This window comes from Oncorhynchus tshawytscha, linkage group LG19 (assembly GCF_018296145.1).
Source record: "Oncorhynchus tshawytscha isolate Ot180627B linkage group LG19, Otsh_v2.0, whole genome shotgun sequence".
Lineage (NCBI taxonomy): Eukaryota > Metazoa > Chordata > Actinopteri > Salmoniformes > Salmonidae > Oncorhynchus > Oncorhynchus tshawytscha.
Genome location: NC_056447.1, coordinates 42576356 through 42593749, shown reverse-complemented (window position 1 = coordinate 42593749; position 17394 = coordinate 42576356). Strand labels below are relative to the sequence as shown.

The 17394-nt window shown below is 41.5% G+C and overlaps 1 protein-coding gene across 3 annotated transcripts in view; it reads left to right on the top strand.

Moving 5' to 3' along the window:
- The first annotated feature begins 4144 nt into the window (after nucleotides 1-4144).
- tead1a (TEA domain family member 1a) overlaps nucleotides 4145-17394 on the top strand; it is a 90739-nt gene continuing 77489 nt past the window's right edge. Inside the window, exons 1-2 of one of the 3 annotated variants that reach the window (XM_024379972.2) lie at nucleotides 4145-4360; nucleotides 4768-4872. The gene's annotated coding sequence lies outside the window, so the exon portion shown is untranslated. The remainder of the gene's footprint in view (nucleotides 4361-4767; nucleotides 4873-17394) is intronic. The other 2 variants (XM_042301692.1, XM_024379969.2) reach the window with 2 other exon arrangements.

The window sequence follows — 17394 nt, the reverse complement described above, 5'->3', positions numbered from 1 at the left end:
TCGGAGGACGCATGACTTTCAACCTTCGTCTCTCCCGAGCCCGTACGGGAGTTGTAGTGATGAGACAAGATATTAGCTACTAAAAACAATTGGATACCACGAAATTGGGGAGAAAAAGGGGTAAAATTGAAGAGAAAAAAACAAAACAAAAAATATTATCTTTCAAAAGGTTGATGTAGTGAACTTGTTTTCATTCACTTACCCTTCTCTACTTTCATTACTTGTTTCCACTGGGCGCCGCCGACGTGGTTGTCGATTAAGGCAGCCCCCCCGCACCTCTCTGATTCAGAGGTTGGGTTAAATGCGGAAGACACATTTCAGTTGAATGCATTGTTGTACAACTATCCCCCTTTCCCTTTCTAATCCTTGATAAGTGCCTTCATTTAAACATACTGTATGCCATTACTAGGAAGACACCACTTAAAGTGCTGACTGATTTGAATAAGTTATTTTACTTAGTCTCAAATGTTTTTCAGGTATCATATATGATTTTTAAAATTATAACTAAAGGAAATTCCTAAATGTTTAAATGTTAAAACACAAATTTTATAAACTGAAGCTATCCTTTCGCAGCTGTCTAAAGGTGTGAAAATCTCAGACTTGGTTGTGCAAACACTGTGTTTGAAATTATATACACTACAATCCATATACACTGTACTTGAATTACTGTAGGTACGTTAAGAGTTCATTTATCCATAGTTTGTATTACCTATCTGTTAATCCTGAAATAAAACAATCAATCTGTAGATATTGTGCTGATTGAATGTTATTCCATTGCTGTCATGTTACCATAGGTCTCAAACTCACTTCTCCCTCTTCAGAACAGTATATGATATTTTGGAAGGTTTGATTAGAACAGTGTTTGTAGCATGTCTCAGCTTTCCGGAAAATGTCCTTTCGTATATTTCTACAATAGAGCTGAGTGACCTCTACAACACTATTAAAGATTAGTAGCAGGTGGTCACTGGTTGGGAAACAACAGGAAAACTAGGTTATTTCTGTATTTTATCATTTGAAGGTTACCCGGTGTACCAATGTATTAGGCCATGTGCCTTTTAGCTATATGATATTTGGATGTTACTGTAAGAAGAGAATACAGCTGTGCTTTTATTTTGTAGTTTTCGCAATATATTTGAGTACACTACCACCCAATAGAGAGAAAATATACCAGAAAAGAACACCAGAATAATTAACTGCTCTTGTAAAGATGTCTTGACTCATGGATGCTAGTGGTTTCCCCATTAGAGGGCAATTACCCCTCTCACTCCACATCCCTCTCTGCCTTTATTCTTTCATTACCTGTCCTCACAAGAGAGCTAGTGTTTGTGCATCTGCCTCTCACACCTCACCTCTAGAAACAAGCAGCATGCCTTATAATGTAGAGAGCACAGGAGAGGAGAACTAAGGGACCATTGGCAGATATGTAAAGAAAATAATTTGATACCTCGGGCCCCCTTTTTATTTGCATGTGAGGATTGATCATTTATTTTTGGACATGGCTAAACACATCTAGGCTAAACATGATAACGAAATAGACAATGTCTGCTCCGTTAGGCTGCTTTCGTTATGGGTCATGTGACCTGGCTTCATTCTGTTGGGATATTCACATGCTCTTAAGAAACCAGGGCCAACAGCGAAGGCTGGGGCATTAATCCATAACATTACAGGCAGCCCTGTGGACTATGAATCAGAGAGACGATTGGTGCACAAACATATCCATGTGTTTACGTGTAACGTGACATCAACCTCTTCAAAATGTCCCATTTGAAAAGGCCTGCTGCTAACCTGTTATCCTGTAACACAATCCCTGAGAAGAACCACAGTCATCCGATGAATGTACATACCCTTCTTTCATCAGACCATTTGTAATTCATGAATGTGCAGAGTGAATGCGACTCCATCTAAGTTATAGAAACAGTGGGTTATATGATCGTTTACAATTAACCTGAAGTCCTGCTTAGTCCACTATGAGCTTTAGTTGTCATAAAATCCTAAACCTGCTTGCATTGATAACCGTCATATTTATGTCTCCTAAGATGACCTTCTGCTATAACGACAGTGTAATAATGAATGCAAGTGAATTTATGTTGCATGTTGCATGAGAAATGAAATTATTCTCGATCACTGTAAGGCTCAAATGAAATTTACTGTCCCAGAGGCTCAATTGTCAATGATCTGAAAGCATTTGGATGCTCAAGCATAGCCGCATCCCTTCCTGTCATTCTATTTACCCCCGTCAACACTGCTTTCCTCTGACCACAAGAGGGCGACTGCTCACACACTGACATCTAATTTTCCAGATCTTCTCTCAATGACAAATGATGTTCAAATCAAGTAGCCACTTAATGATACTGCAACCATGGGACTGTCACTGGCCAAGGCAGAGAGAAAAGGGATTAAGACAGAGCACCATAACATGTTTATTATACAACAGCATATATCAAGTTCCCCCTATCCAGATTTTATATTAAGGATTTATTTCCCATGATCTATCTGTTCTTCTCAAAACATGGCTTAGTAGAGGTCACATTTAACCCCTGACCTCAGGGCGAGGGGGGGTCAACCTTAGTCAGCTAAAACAATAACCATCAACAGGTTACACACTTATGGACAGGCAAGGGTATCTGTGCTTGAAAATGAGACTTTTTAATAATGTTTCTGCTTCTGTAAAAATGTCTCTGCTTGTGCATTATATTTGCAGTGCACCACATTATCCTGTGTGTGTGTATCACTGTGAGTGATTTAAGAAATGGCCGCTACATTGGCTTCCTGCCAAGGCTAAGGCTGATTTCAAGGTTTTACTTCTAACCTACAAAGCATTACATGGACTTGGTCCTACCCATCACCATTTGGTCCTGCCGTACATGCCTACACGTATGTTATGGTCACAAGACGCAGGCCTCCTTACTATTCCTGGAGGCAGGGCTTTCCTTTAGAGCTTTATTTTTATGGAATGGTCTGCCTATCCAGGTGAGAGACGCGGAATCGGTCTCAACCTTTAAGACTTTACTGAAGACATCTCTTCAGTAGGTCCTATGATTGATTGTAGTCTGGCCCCGGGGAGCGAAGGTGAACGGCAAGGCACAGGAGTGACAAACCCCCCTTACTGAGTCACTGGCTTGCTAGTGCTCTCCCATGCCATCCCTAAGAGGGGTGCATCACATTGTGACAGGCATTTTTCGCTATACTCTACTTGAGTGGGTTGATCTTCCTGTGATTGATTGAGTAGTTTGTTTTTACACATGTAAGCAAACACGTGGTTGTAAAAACACCCTGTCCATTTATGACCTTACAGCCTTTTGCAATGGTCAAAACCATGCTTTGTTGAGCAGGTCAGAAGTTGAGAGCGGCAGTTGTAGGTGTACAGTTCACTAGCACATACATCGACTTGAAATCACTGGCCACTTTAATAATGGAACACTAGTCCCTTTAATAATGTTTACATATTTTGCATTACTCATCCCATATGTATATACTGTATTCTATCCTATTCTACTGTATCTTAGTCTATGCCGCTCTGACATTGCTCACCCAAATATTTATATATTCTTAATTCCTTTACTTTAGATTTGTGTGTATTGGGTGTTTTGATGTGAAATTGTTAAATATTACTTGTTAGATATTACTGCACTGTTGGAGTTATAAACACAAGCATTTCGGTACACCCGCAATAACATCTGCTAAACACGTGCATGTGACAAATAATATTTGCTTTGATTTGATATGATGCAGGGGGGAAGATTATAGTGACACAAACAAACATGCCATGATAATAACAATGCAGGTGCATTGCTAGGTAACTTGAAAATCAACTTGGACAGGAACATTATCTCTTAGGCTACATAATAAATTCCAACAGCCAGGTTTTCTTTTTACTAAATATGTTTGGAAAGACATCGTATTGATAATATATTGTCAACCAACAATCTTATTACTTGGTGGATCATTCGTAGAATCTAAGTGTTATTTTTTTTCTAAACAGAAAAATCACAGAGTGATAGTATATAGTATAATATGCTCACAGTTTTTTTCCGTTTCTTTGAATGGAGTTTGGGTGCAGTACTGTTTTGTTGAAAGTGCAGTCCCTCCCACCCGTATGGCTCAGTGGCATCAGAGTTTATGATGACGCCACTCTCGCCCCGCCCCACAAACTCCATCTTTGCGTTAATTTCATTCCTGCTCTCATTCCGGGCATACTTCACATCTCTGTAGATGCGCAGTGAATTTTACACACTTCAGCCGGCTGGTCTGAAGAAAAAAATCCTTGGCAGTTCTAAAAAACAACAACATCTCAGCCCTTACAGCAAAACCGAAATACAGCGAAAATTGTTACAATAAACCATAATAGAGGTATTTTAAGGTAAGTTTGCTACTACTTTTTACGAAAAGTTATTGTGGTGCGTTTGTATAGTAGATTACTGGAAAATCAAAAGTGGTCAGATTTAATTGGAAAATAAATATTGAAGGTTGATTACTATATCACAAATATGTATCTTATGTATGAAATAGAATTAAGCCACTTGTGAAATAAATTGTAGAAACTATGCGAACGTGCCATATTGGCTGGCTGGAGCCTACGTCGGAGAGCTGTCTTTCACTTTGTCCATAGACGTCGTCCGACAATGCATGAACATCTTTGACATTTTTTACATTTTTTCTGAAGAAAATGTTGGATATTGCAACAGTATATCCACCAAGTACTGCAGAACACATATGGTTTACTTTACATTCGTCTAAGTTATTATCTTTGTGTTTTTCCCCGTACAGGCAGGGAGTTGCCGTCAGGGATATTTTGCTTTCTGTGCGCAACAAAGCATACGAGTCAGAGGGACTTGTTGCATCCTCGGGTTTTCATTTGGCCCTTTGATAACTGTAAGTAGAATATACATTGTATTCTTCCAATATACAATTTCGTTGATATAAATATTGTATCCTTATCAGTAACTTGTTCCGTGTGGAATTATTGTTGGGTATGATATTTACCCCCGAAGGACTTTTCCTTAAAAGTTAGTTTTACATTTCCCATATAAATAAACATATTTTTTTCATTATTTTAACTATCTGGTGTATTATGTGTGAATGAGAAAGTTTGTACAGAGCAGCCTTTGTTAATGATTCACTTGTGTAATACTGCACCTTTACTACCCTCCTGTGATTTCATGAATCTGGGCAAGAAACTAGACGCTTGAACGTGATCTTATAACTGAACATATTTTTGTAATTTGGTTTATCAGTGCTGTGATTAAATCCTTTGAAATACTGCATTAATCACCATTCTCTCATCAGAGAAAATATGCCAGCAATTAGAAGTTAGTTTTGATCATGCTTAATGAAATGTTAATAACCTGCTTTCTGAAGATACGTTTTCATTCAACTACTTTTTTTTGGCACAATGTGAAACATCTCATCTCATTTAGATAATTCAGTGATATCTTCAATGAAGTACTGACTTGAATCTAATGTCGTCAAGTATTCAGGTTTACTTGTCTGTATTTGTTTCCTGCGTGATGTGTTATGAAACAGTTTTTCAATCAGACCATTGGTATGTCACTAAAGTTAATGTGATTATCACTTTCCTAAAAGTAGACTTTATTAGTTGTTACATTTAAAATAAAGCTTGAAATAAATATTTTGTCTAGCCAAGAGGGACATTGAAGATGAAACCTCTTCAGAAATCAGAGGGATGGTGGCAGGTGCAAAATGAGTTACTTCTGGGAGTAGAGGACTGTGTGGAAATTGGACAAGGGGAGGAAGGAATGGAAAGGGGGCATTTTATTGTCTTTGTTGTGTTTAGGCTATGAGTGTATGGAGCTGTTGAATCACCATGGGCAAACCATCCTATTCTCCAGTCCGTTGACATCTGGTTTCAGTACTTCATGCACCTGTAGAGGGGGGGGAAATGCAAATCCTGACATTTGCGCTTACCCCTCTGTGCAGTGCAAATGGGGACTAATGACCATTTGTTTGGCTGCCTCACTGTCTAGGCCAGCCTATTGTTATACCAGAAACAGGCGGTAGTGGTTGAAGCACCATATGGCTCCTGTGTGCCTAGTCAGTGCTATCTGTTCATTTAGCTTATCAATGGCATTACAATATGGTTGATTTTTGAGTCGCCAGCTATTTTTTCTTCTTTGTACAGCGAAAAGCAGTCTCCACAGCCTTAGAAACAGGGCTGGATTAATCGGGCTGAAGCAGGGTCTTACCGGGCTGAAGCTCCTGGGCCAGTGGGGGGCCTAAGAGGGAGCAACAAATACATTAAGGAAATATATACAGTATACAGTGGGGCAAAAAAGTATTTAGTCAGTCACCAATTGTGCAAGTTCTCCCACTTAAAAAGATGAGAGAGGCCTGTAATTTATATCATAGGTACACTTCAACTATGACAGACAAAATGAGAAAAAAAATCCAGAAAATCACATTTTAGGATTTTTAATGAATTTATTTGCAAATTATGGTGGAAAATAAGTATTTGGTCACCTACAAACAAGCAAGATTTCTGGCTCTCACAGACCTGTAACTTCTTCTTTAAGAGGCTCCTCTGTCCTCCACTCGTTACCTGTATTAATGGCACCTGTTTGAACTTGTTATCAGTATAAAAGACACCTGTCTACAACCTCAAACAGTCACACTCCAAACTCCACTATGGGCAAGACCAAAGAGCTGTCAAAGGACATCAGAAACAAAATTGTAGACCTGCACCAGGCTGGGAAGACTGAATCTGCAATAGGTAAGCAGCTTGGTTTGAAGAAATCAACTGTGGGAGCAATTATTAGGAAATGGAAGACATACAAGACCACTGATAATCTCCCTCGATCTGGGGCTCCACGCAAGATCTCGCCCCGTGGGGTCAAAATGATCACAAGAACGGTGAGCAAAAATCCCAGAACCACAAGGGGGGACCTAGTGAATGACCTGCAGAAAGCTGGGACCAAAGTAACAAAGCCTACCATCAGTAACACACTACGCCGCCAGGGACTCAAATCCTGCAGTGCCAGACGTGTCCCCCTGCTTAAGCCAGTACATGTCCAGGCCCGTCGGAAGTTTGCTAGAGAGTATTTGGATGATCCAGAAGAAGATTGGGAGAATGTCATATGGTCAGATGAATCCAAAATATAACCTTTTTGGTAAAAACTCAACTCGTTGTGTTTGGAGGACAAAGAATGCTGAGTTGCATCCAAAGAACACCATACCTACTGTGAAGCATGGGGGTGGAAACATCAAGCTTTGGGGCTGTTTTTCTGCAAAGGGACCAGGACGACTGATCCGTGTAAAGGAAAGAATGAATGGGGCCATGTATCGTGAGATTTTGAGTGAAAATTCCTTCCATCAGCAAGGGCGTTGAAGATGAAACGTGGCTGGGTCTTTCAGCATGACAATGATCCCAAACACACCGTCCGGGCAACGAAGGAGTGGCTTCTTAAGAAGCATTTCAAGGTCCTGGAGTGGCCTAGCCAGTCTCCAGATCTCAACCCCATAGAAAATCTTTGGAGGGAGTTGAAAGTCCGTGTTGCCCAGCAACAGCCCCAAAACATCAATGCTCTAGAGGAGATCTGCATGGAAGAATGGGCCAAAATACCAGCAACAGTGTGTGAAAACCTTGTGAAGACTTACAGAAAACGTTTGACCTCTGTCATTGCCAACAAAGGGTATATAACAAAGTATTGAGAAGCTTATGTTATTGACCAAATACTTATTTTCCACCATAATTTGCAAATAAATTCATTAAAAATCCTACAATGTGATTCTCATTTTGTCTGTCATAGTTGAAGTGTACCTATGATGAAAATTACAGGCCTCTCTCATCTTTTTAAGTGGGAGAACTTGCACAATTGGTGGCTCACTAAATACTTTTTTGCCCCACTGTATATTATATATGTAGTGTGTGTGCGTATGGGTGTGTGTATATATACAGTTGAAGTCGGGAGTTTACATACACACGTTTTTCAACCACTCCACAATTATTATTATTATTTTTTCTCTCACCTTTATTTAACCAGGTAGGCTAGTTGAGAGTTCTCATTTGCAACTGCGACCTGGCCAAGATAAAGCATAGCAATTCGGCACATACAACAACACAGAGTTACACATGGAATAAACAAAACATAGTCAATAATACAGTAGAACAAAAGAAAACAAAAAGTCTATAAACAGTGAATGCAAATGAGGTAAGATAAGGGAGTTAAGGCAATAAATCGGCCATGGTAGCGAAGTAATTACAATATAGCAATTAAACACTGGAATGGTAGATGTGCAGAAGATGAATGTGCAAGTAGAGATACTGAGGTGCAAAGGAGCAAGATAAATAAATAAATACTGTATGGGGATGAGGTAGGTAAATAGATGGGATATGTACAGGTGCAGTGATCTGTGAGCTGCTCTGACAGCTGGTGCTTAAAGCTAGTGAGGGAGATATGGGTCTCCAGCTTCAGAGATTTTTGCAGTTCGTTCCAGTCATTGGCAGCAGAGAACTGGAAGGAAAGACAGAGAACTGGAAGGAAAGACGACCAAAGGAGGAATTGGCTTTGGGGGTGACCAGTGAGATATACCTGCTGGAGCGCGTGCTACGGGTGGGTGCTCCTATGGTGATCAGTGAACTGAGATAAGGCGGGGCTTTACCTAGCAGAGACTTGTAGTCAAGGTATTGGAGTGGCCATCACACAGCCCTGACCTCAATCCTATAGAAAAGTTGTGGACAGAACTGAAAATGCGTGTGCGAGCAAGGAGGCCTACAATCCTGACTCAGTTACACCAGCTCTGTCAGGAGGAATGGGCCAAAATTCACCCAACTTATTGTGGGAAGCTTGTGGAAGGCTACCCGAAACATTTGACCCAAGTTAAACGATTTAAAGGCAATGCTACCAAATACTAATTGAGTGTATGTAAACTTCTGACCCACTGGGAATGTGATGAAATAAATAAAAGCTGAAATAAATCATTCCCTTTTACTATTATTCTGACATTTCACATTCTTAAAATAAAGTAGTGATCCTAACGGACCTAAGACGGAATTTTTACTAGGATTAAATGTCAGCAATTGTGAAAAATGAGTTTAAATGTACTTGGCTAAGGTGTATGTAAACTTATGACTTCAACTGTATAATATACATTTATCCACGTGTACCTCTCCTCGCCCCATCTGACGAATATGAGGTATAAACAGCCTGCTGCTGCCATTCTGCTACTCTTCAGATGGGGGGAGGAGAGGTGGTAGGGGGTACACATGGATAAATGGGGGCCCCTGCCTTGATTGGATAACTGAGTAATAAAACAATTAAAATACTCTGCATAATAAATAAAATGTGACTGGTAAATTGTGTGAGTCAAGGGCTGGGCAAACAATATAAAACATTCCAGTTTGTTATCCAGCAGCAGGAGCCCACTCTCAATGTTCAAAAGACACCAGAGAGCATTATTTTGCCACAGAGGATCAATAGATTCTAAAAAAAATAACTGTGGATTAAATTTGATCACAATCACATACAGGTAATTGCCAAAATACAGGACGCACCAACATAGTATCTTAAAAGGCTCTTTGGCCACCAAGAACTGCCAGAAAACCTTCAATGCACCTTGGCATAGATTCTACAGGTGGACCTAAACCATGCCAGGAAAATGCACCCCACACCATAACATATTATTTGTATCCCTCATTTACTCAAATATTTCCTTTTATTTAGGCAGTTACCAGGTGGTTGCCTATAGTCGGGAAAGCCCGCTGGTGCCAAATGTACAGCTTTTTGAAGTAGTGGTCATAGAATTGTAATCCATAGAAGGGTTTTAGAACCTCTTACCCTGGCAGTTAGACTATTAAACTCATGGATACACTAGCAATGGCTGCCAGTTCTGACTTGAATGGGAACTGCCATGTATGGATTATATTTATATGGTTGGTTCCGGCTGTCTGTTTGCCTTTTACAAATTTCAAAATACAATTGCGGGAAAAACGTACTGTTTTTGCCTACTGAAAAGAGAAGACCAATCTGTCTGTACAACCAATAGATACACTACCGTTCAAAAGTTTGGGGTCACTTAGAAATGTACTTGTTTTTGAAAGAAAAGCACATTTTTTGTCCATTAAAATAACATCAAATTGATCAGAAATACAGTGTAGACATTGTTAATGCTGTAAGCCATAGGCTACTACTCAGTGATGGCCGATGCGCTCCTATTGGCAATAGCCTATCTCAACATGAGCTACGTTGAAAAACAACATTGTAAAGATTTTTTTTGTTTACGTAGAATTGCACAAAATTGTTTTTTTTAAAGGGCACTTTTTTTATGAACCCTTCTAACAAATGTTCCTAAAAATGCCTCTGCTCAACTCTGGCCTATGCCACATCGCAAATGTTATTATGGCTTTATTATAAAGGGCTTTTTCTTCAACAGTAAATGTACTGTAATTGAGGAGTCAGGATTAATTCTATGTGAAATGCCTGGACTTTATCCCCAAAAACGAAATGTTATTTCCATGTCTTTTTACGAACCATTGGTCTCGTCACAGTGTTATGAAACAGGTGAACAGGTGATTCACCTTCTTAGTGGGGGAAGGATGCACTGCTGTGTGAAACAAGAATCTCTCACGATTTCATTTGATTGCAAATGAGCATTCCTCTGCTATTCTGAAGTCTTAAATGACAATTGTAAAAAAATTTAGAAGTCATGGAAACTAAATTGGGTGTCAATGTTAACAATGTGTCATTCGGTCCCTCTGTCCTTTCCTTGTCTTATTCTCAGAGTAGTTAAAATGAATGCTGAGAGAGTGTCTGAGAGAGAGAGGTTTCATTTCTCTGGCCTTATCAGATGCCTTGTTATGTGGTACTTGCAGGAAATAAAATGTGTGGTGGCCACAGAGGAAGGCTGTATTTTGGGAGGGAGAGACAATTCAACAGAAAGTAAATGGAGTGTAAAAGAGAAGAGAGAAAATTAATTTGAAATATACATTTGGGAGGTTTGTTAGAGCAACAATGCGTGGCGCACTGGGCTGGTGTGCTGCAGTGCTAGTGCAGGGGCATGGGGGCAGGCTTTGTTTGGAGAGCAGGGGTACAATGGGTGTCCTCCGGGGACCTGACTGCAGGAGGGCCGGCCACTCTAACCGCCTGTTCCCCGGGCCTCCCTCTGTGCCCTGAGGTATACCCTGTGTCACAAAGGGAGAGTTTCATCACGGTCTGATGCACTGCTCTTTTAGCTCCACAAGGTACATGGTGGGTGCCACCTAAAAACATACAGCTGAGCATCTGCTCCAGCTCTAGCTGCAGCTGCAGGGAACCTCTGCCTGTCAGCTTCTTCTGACTGCACTTTGGACCTGTACAGCAACCCTGAGACCACTGTAACTGTAGGGTTCGGACACACCAAAACACAGGGTTAGAAGGGTAAGGACAGACGAGGGTGCTTTCATTATCCCTTCTCAACACCCTAGAAAGGCAGAAACCTAGAAACAGGCTCTGAGGGGTGGCCAGTCCTCTTCTGGCTGTGCCAGGTGTAAATTATAACAGAACATGGCCATGATGTTCAAACGTTCATAGATGACCAGCAGGGTCAGATAATAGTAATCACAGTGGGTGCAACAGGTCAGCACCTCAGGAGTAAATGTCAGTTGGCTTTTCATAGCGGATCATTCAGAGTTAGAGACAGCAGGTGCGATAGAGAGTCCAAAACAGCAGGTCCGGGACAAGGTAGCATGTCCAGTGAACAGGTCAGGGTTCCATAGCCGCAGGCAGAACAGTTGAAGCTGGAGTAGCAGCATGACCAGGTGGACTGGGGACAGCAAGGAGCCATCAGGCCAGGTAGTCCTGAGGCATGGTCCTAGGGCTCAGGTGCTCTGAGAGAAGATAGATAGAATTATAGGGAGCATACTTAAATTCACACAGGACACCAGATAAGACAGGAGAAATACTCCACATATATAACAGACTGACCCTAGCCCTCCGAAACATAAACTATTGCAGCAGAAATACTGGAGGCTGAGACAGGAGGGGTCGGGAGACACTGTCGTCCCGTCTAACGATACCCCCGGACAGGGCCAACTAGGCAGGATATAATCCCACCCATTTTGCCAAAGCACAGCCCCCACACCACTAGAGGGATATCTTCAACCACCAACCTACTACCCTAAGACAAGGCCGGGTATAGCCCACAAAGATCTCCCCCACGGCACGAACCCGAGGGGGGTGCCAACCCGGACAGGAAGATCACGTCAGTGACTCAACCCACTCAAGTGACGCACCCCTCCTAGGGACGGCATGGAAGAGCACCAGTAAGCCAGTGACTCGGCCCCGTAATAGGGTTAGAGGCAGAGAATCCCAGTGGGGAGAGAGTGATAGATCATGTTAGCTGTTTAGCCTACAGATGGTAGGGACCCACGAACCATGTGTCATGAGAGCAATATGCTAACCTTCCGTCAATGCATGAGTCAGAGCATGAAGCTAAAACAAACAGAGTTTTGACCTGTTCTGAAATGGGAAATCCAGGCTTCAACTACTTCCTTTCCATGGACTGAGGACAGTATAGTAGTATTGACAGCATGTACTGCTTATGCCACAAGTGAAAACAAATACATTATAGCAGATACATTGAGGACCATTTTTGGTTCCTGCAATGGTATTGGCACTATGCTACTATTTTACTGTACTTCAACGTTGGTTCAGTACTAACAGTTATGATACACAGGAATATGGTATCAGACTATTTCAGTGGATATCTAAGCTCTTTTGACAGATCTTTCTTTACAAGAGGTCAGATGTAGTCTAAAGAAAAGAAGCCACCATCACTCTATGTTGCACTTCTTTCGGTTAATAAAAGGTGTCTTTGACTATTTGAATATATTGGGTTTGGACATTTCATTATGCGGTGCTGAAAAGGTCTATTTGTTGTGTCCTGAGCACCGTTACTGTTATCTAACAGATGTTGTATCAGTGTTTAGCCCAGGGACACACAGGGTTCACAGCCCTCATTGAAACCACGTGCTCCTAACCCTGCGGAGTGTCAAGGAAGGATCCTACTCAAACACTCAGCAGGCTGCTCTGGAGTTCACACTTCTTGGAGCATGTTGATATTACTCCAACCTCCAGGCCTGTCTTTCCTGGTAGAGCCTATTCAGTCAAATGTATAAAGCCCTATTGCTGAGGGAGGACGAGTGACGCCTGAAGAACAATAGGAGTTGCCTGAAGAACAATAGGAGTTGTGCTTATATGAAACACAGCAGTAACACAATACCTGGAGGAAGTAGGCATGCTCACAGATCTAAGGACAATACCTGGAGGAAGTAGGCCTGCTCACAGATCTAAGGACAATACCTGGAGGAAGTAGGCCTGCTCACAGATCTAAGGACAATACATGGGGGAAGTAGGCATGCTCACAGATCTAAGGACAATACCTGGAGGAAGTAGGCCTGCTCACAGATCTGAGGACAATACCTGGAGGACGTAGGCCTGCTCACAGATCTAAGGACAATACCTGGAGGAAGTAGGCATGCTCACAGATCTAAGGACAATACCTGGAGGAAGTAGGCCTGCTCACAGATCTGAGGACAATACCTGGAGGACGTAGGCCTGCTCACAGATCTAAGGACAATACCTGGAGGAAGTAGGCCTGCTCACAGATCTAAGGACAATACATGGGGGAAGCAGAGTCTGCTTTAAGGTCCATTTAAATCAACCAGATTCAATCCAGACACCCCTAGACCCAATTCAACGGAATAACCCACCCAATGACCCAACTAGCAATTTAGAGCAGTCCGATGTTATTGGATTTTCCCCAAACATAACACTTTGCATTCAGGACCAAAAATGAATTGCTTTGCCAATTTCTTTGCAGTATTGCTTTAGTGCCTTGTTGCAAAACAAGGATATATGTTTTGTAAAATGTTTTTTTTCTTCTGTACAGGCTTCCTGTTTTTCACTCTGTCAATTAGGTTAGTATTGTGGAGTAACTACAATGTTGTTGATCCATCCTCAGTTCTCCTATCACAGCCATGAACTGTTTTAAAGTCACCTTTGGCCTCATGGTGAAATCCATGAGTGGTTTCCTTCCTGTCCCCTGGATGAGTTAGGAAGGACTCCTGTATCTTTGTAGTGACTGGGTGTATTGATACACCATCCAAAGTGTAATTAAGGGTAATTAATTAATAACAATGCTTAAAGGGATATTCAGTGTCTGCTTCAATTTTGTATTTTTTTTTTCTCATCTACCAATAGGTGCCCATCTTTGCGAGGCATTGGAAAACCTCCCTGGTCTTTGTGGTTGAATCTGTGTTTGATGTTCAACTGAGTGACCTTACAGATAATTGTATGTGTGGGTTACAGAGATGAGTAGTCATTCAAAAGTCCATGCAGCGTATTATGTGACTTGTTTAGCAAATTTTTACTCCTGAACTTATTTAGTCTTGGCATAACAAAGGGGTTCAATACTGATTGACTCAAGAAATGTCAGCTTTTCATTATTAATTTAAAAAAACTGGGGAGGAAAACATAATGTGTGCGTGCGTGCGTGTGTGTGTGTGTGTGTGTGTGCGTGCGTGCGTGTGTGTGTGTGTGCATGCGCCAGCCAGCCTGCCAGCCAGCCAGCCAGCGACAAATCAATTAAATTGAAGCTGTAACACAACAAAATGTGGAAAAAGTCCAGGTTTGCGAATACTTTCTGAAGGCACTGTAACTCTAATGAATTTAAATAGCAGAATGGCACATTTTGATATGAAATATTTATGCTTTGAGTGTCACCAGTGCATATGGTTTTCTCATGCTGTAAAAGTTGTATTTTGAAATAGCGCTCAAGGGGTCATTTTTAAGAGATGTTTGGCAAAGATCGGCAACTTTGAAACTGCAGAACCTATATCACATCAAACCAGCGTCTAAATTCCAGGATGAATGCCACGACCAGAGGATGAATGCCACGAGCAGAGGATGAATGTCGCAAGCAGAGGATGAATGTCGCAAGCAGAGGATGAGTGCTGCGAGCAGAGGATGAGTGCTGCGAGCAGAGGATGAGTGCCACGAATAGAGGATGAGTGCCGTGAGCAGAGGATGAATGCCGCGAGCAGGGAATGAGTGCCGCGAGCAGAGGATGAATGCCGCGAGCAGAGAATGAGTGCCGCGAGCAGAGGATGAATGCCGCGAGCAGAGAATGAGTGCCGCGAGCAGAGAATGAGTGCCGCGAGCAGAGAATGAGTGCCGCGAGCAGAGGATGAGTGCCGCGAGCAGAGGATGAATGCCGCGAGCACACAGACCAGTCAAGAGCGCAGAAATTTGGTTGAGAGAGCAGAGGATGTTCAAGTGTGAGTTTGGGCGAGCTGAACATCATTGTTGCAGATCAAAGAGAAAAATGTCTGAATAAAAAATGTTTTGAACCTAAACAAAGAAACATGGTTAAAACATGTAAAAGCATCAAATTGTCTTTACACTCTCAATTTCTCGTTGCTCGCTCTCAAATCTTGGTACCTTTTGGGTTTCAATGTATCTTTTTTCTGGTCGTCACTAGTTGCCACAAAGTCATAATCCCTACCTATTTCTACAATGTATCTTGTTAAAATTTGATTTTAAACCTAACCTTAACCCTAACGACACTGCTAATCTTATGCCTAACCTTAACCCTAACGACACTGCTAATTGTATGCCTAACCTTAACCCTAACGACACTGCTAATCTTATGCCTAACCTTAACCCTAACGACACTGCTAATCTTATGCCTAACCTTAACCCTAACGACACTGCTAATTTTATGCCTAACCTTAACCCTAACGACACTGCTAATCTTATGCCTAACCTTAACCCTAACGACACTGCTAATCTTATGCCTAACCTTAACCCTAACGACACTGCTAATCTTATGCCTAACCTTAACCCTAACGACACTGCTAATCTTATGCCTAACCTTAACCCCAACGACACTGCTAATCTTATGCCTAACCTTAACCCTAACGACACTGCTAATCTTATGCCTAACCTTAACCCTAACGACACTGCTAATTATGCCTAAACTTAAATTAAGACTAAAAAGCACATTTTTGTTCTCTTGAATTTGTATTTTTATTTAGGCTTTGTGGCTGTGGTTTTCTCGATTGGATTTCAGGCTGTTGGGGGGGCGGCCTTAGAAGTAGGTTCATGTCGAGAAACCTTACATTGGTCACTTTCACTGGAGTGATGGAGGAACTAACAAATGCTTGCCCCTGGCCAGTCCCGTGTTGTTGTGTGATTGGTTGAGTCTTGGGTGCATATGACCTCAAACTGATGTTCAGAGCCGTCTGTTTAGCTTGCTAACCAGCTTGAACAGTAAGTACCGAACAACTTGGGACACTTGAAACAAACAAAGCCATTGGGAAATAAATGAAATGGCTATGCTATACCTTGAGTTGAGATTAATCTACTTGCTAAAGTTAGCTAGCTAGCTAATTACTTGTTAGCCAGCAACATTCGTCTGTTAGCGAAGTAACACCATAGTCCATAACTAGTTTGTTTTTCTTCACCTTTCCACAAAGTGTCTGTTATGTGTTTGCATGATATGAGGGCGTTAATCCCAATGTATTAAAGAATAGGTGGAGTATGGGCATAATTTGGCTGATCTCAGAAATTCATTCATCATACACTAGGTCCTGGCCATAATTTAAGCCACCTAAATATAATGACTCCATTGTTGAGATTAACATGTGGGTACACACATAATAATGGCATAACGATCACGACGTCGAAGGAAAGGAAGGACTTGTGTGCAAGTTAAAGGGTAGGAAGCATGAGTTTTTACTCACCAGTGTGATCAAAAACATAGTAACTTAGTTTTAGTCATTTTTATTTTATTTCACCTTTTTTTAACCAGGTAGGCCAGTAGAGAACAAGTTCTCATTTACAATTGTGACCTGGCAGTTACCAAGATGTGCAAACATAGCTATGTTTTTGGGTTGTTACATATTTATTAATTTATTTCCAGATATCTTCTAAACTACCCACATTGCACTATTGCTCAATGTCATATGAAGGATCTAGTCTGCTACCGAGTTCATATGCTAGCTCAAGCTGGCTAAGGTTAGCCACACCGCATGCTCTTCACAGACTTTGTGGCTGTGTTATCTAGTGGGAACCCGTTAGCACGGCAGGCTCTGGTGCCTTCAAATTGGTTGTGTAGTGTGTAGTACCTCGTCTGTTCTCCTTTTTTGTTTTGTCAACTTTTCGGGATGTTCTCTGTGAAGTAGTTACGGGAGTTTTGTAACGGAATCAATCTACCCCCTGCTTTGGTAGCTAACTCAGCCTGCAGTCTTTTTCTTTTAAAAGTTTTACCATTGGATGGCCCCGGCCATCAATCTGTTTCTGCTCTCTCTTTGCTTTTGATCTGCGGTTTTATTTTAGTGGTGTTCTAGCTGGTCTTCAGTAGTTGGGCTCTAGCTTGCCGACACATAACCGTGGTGGTTGG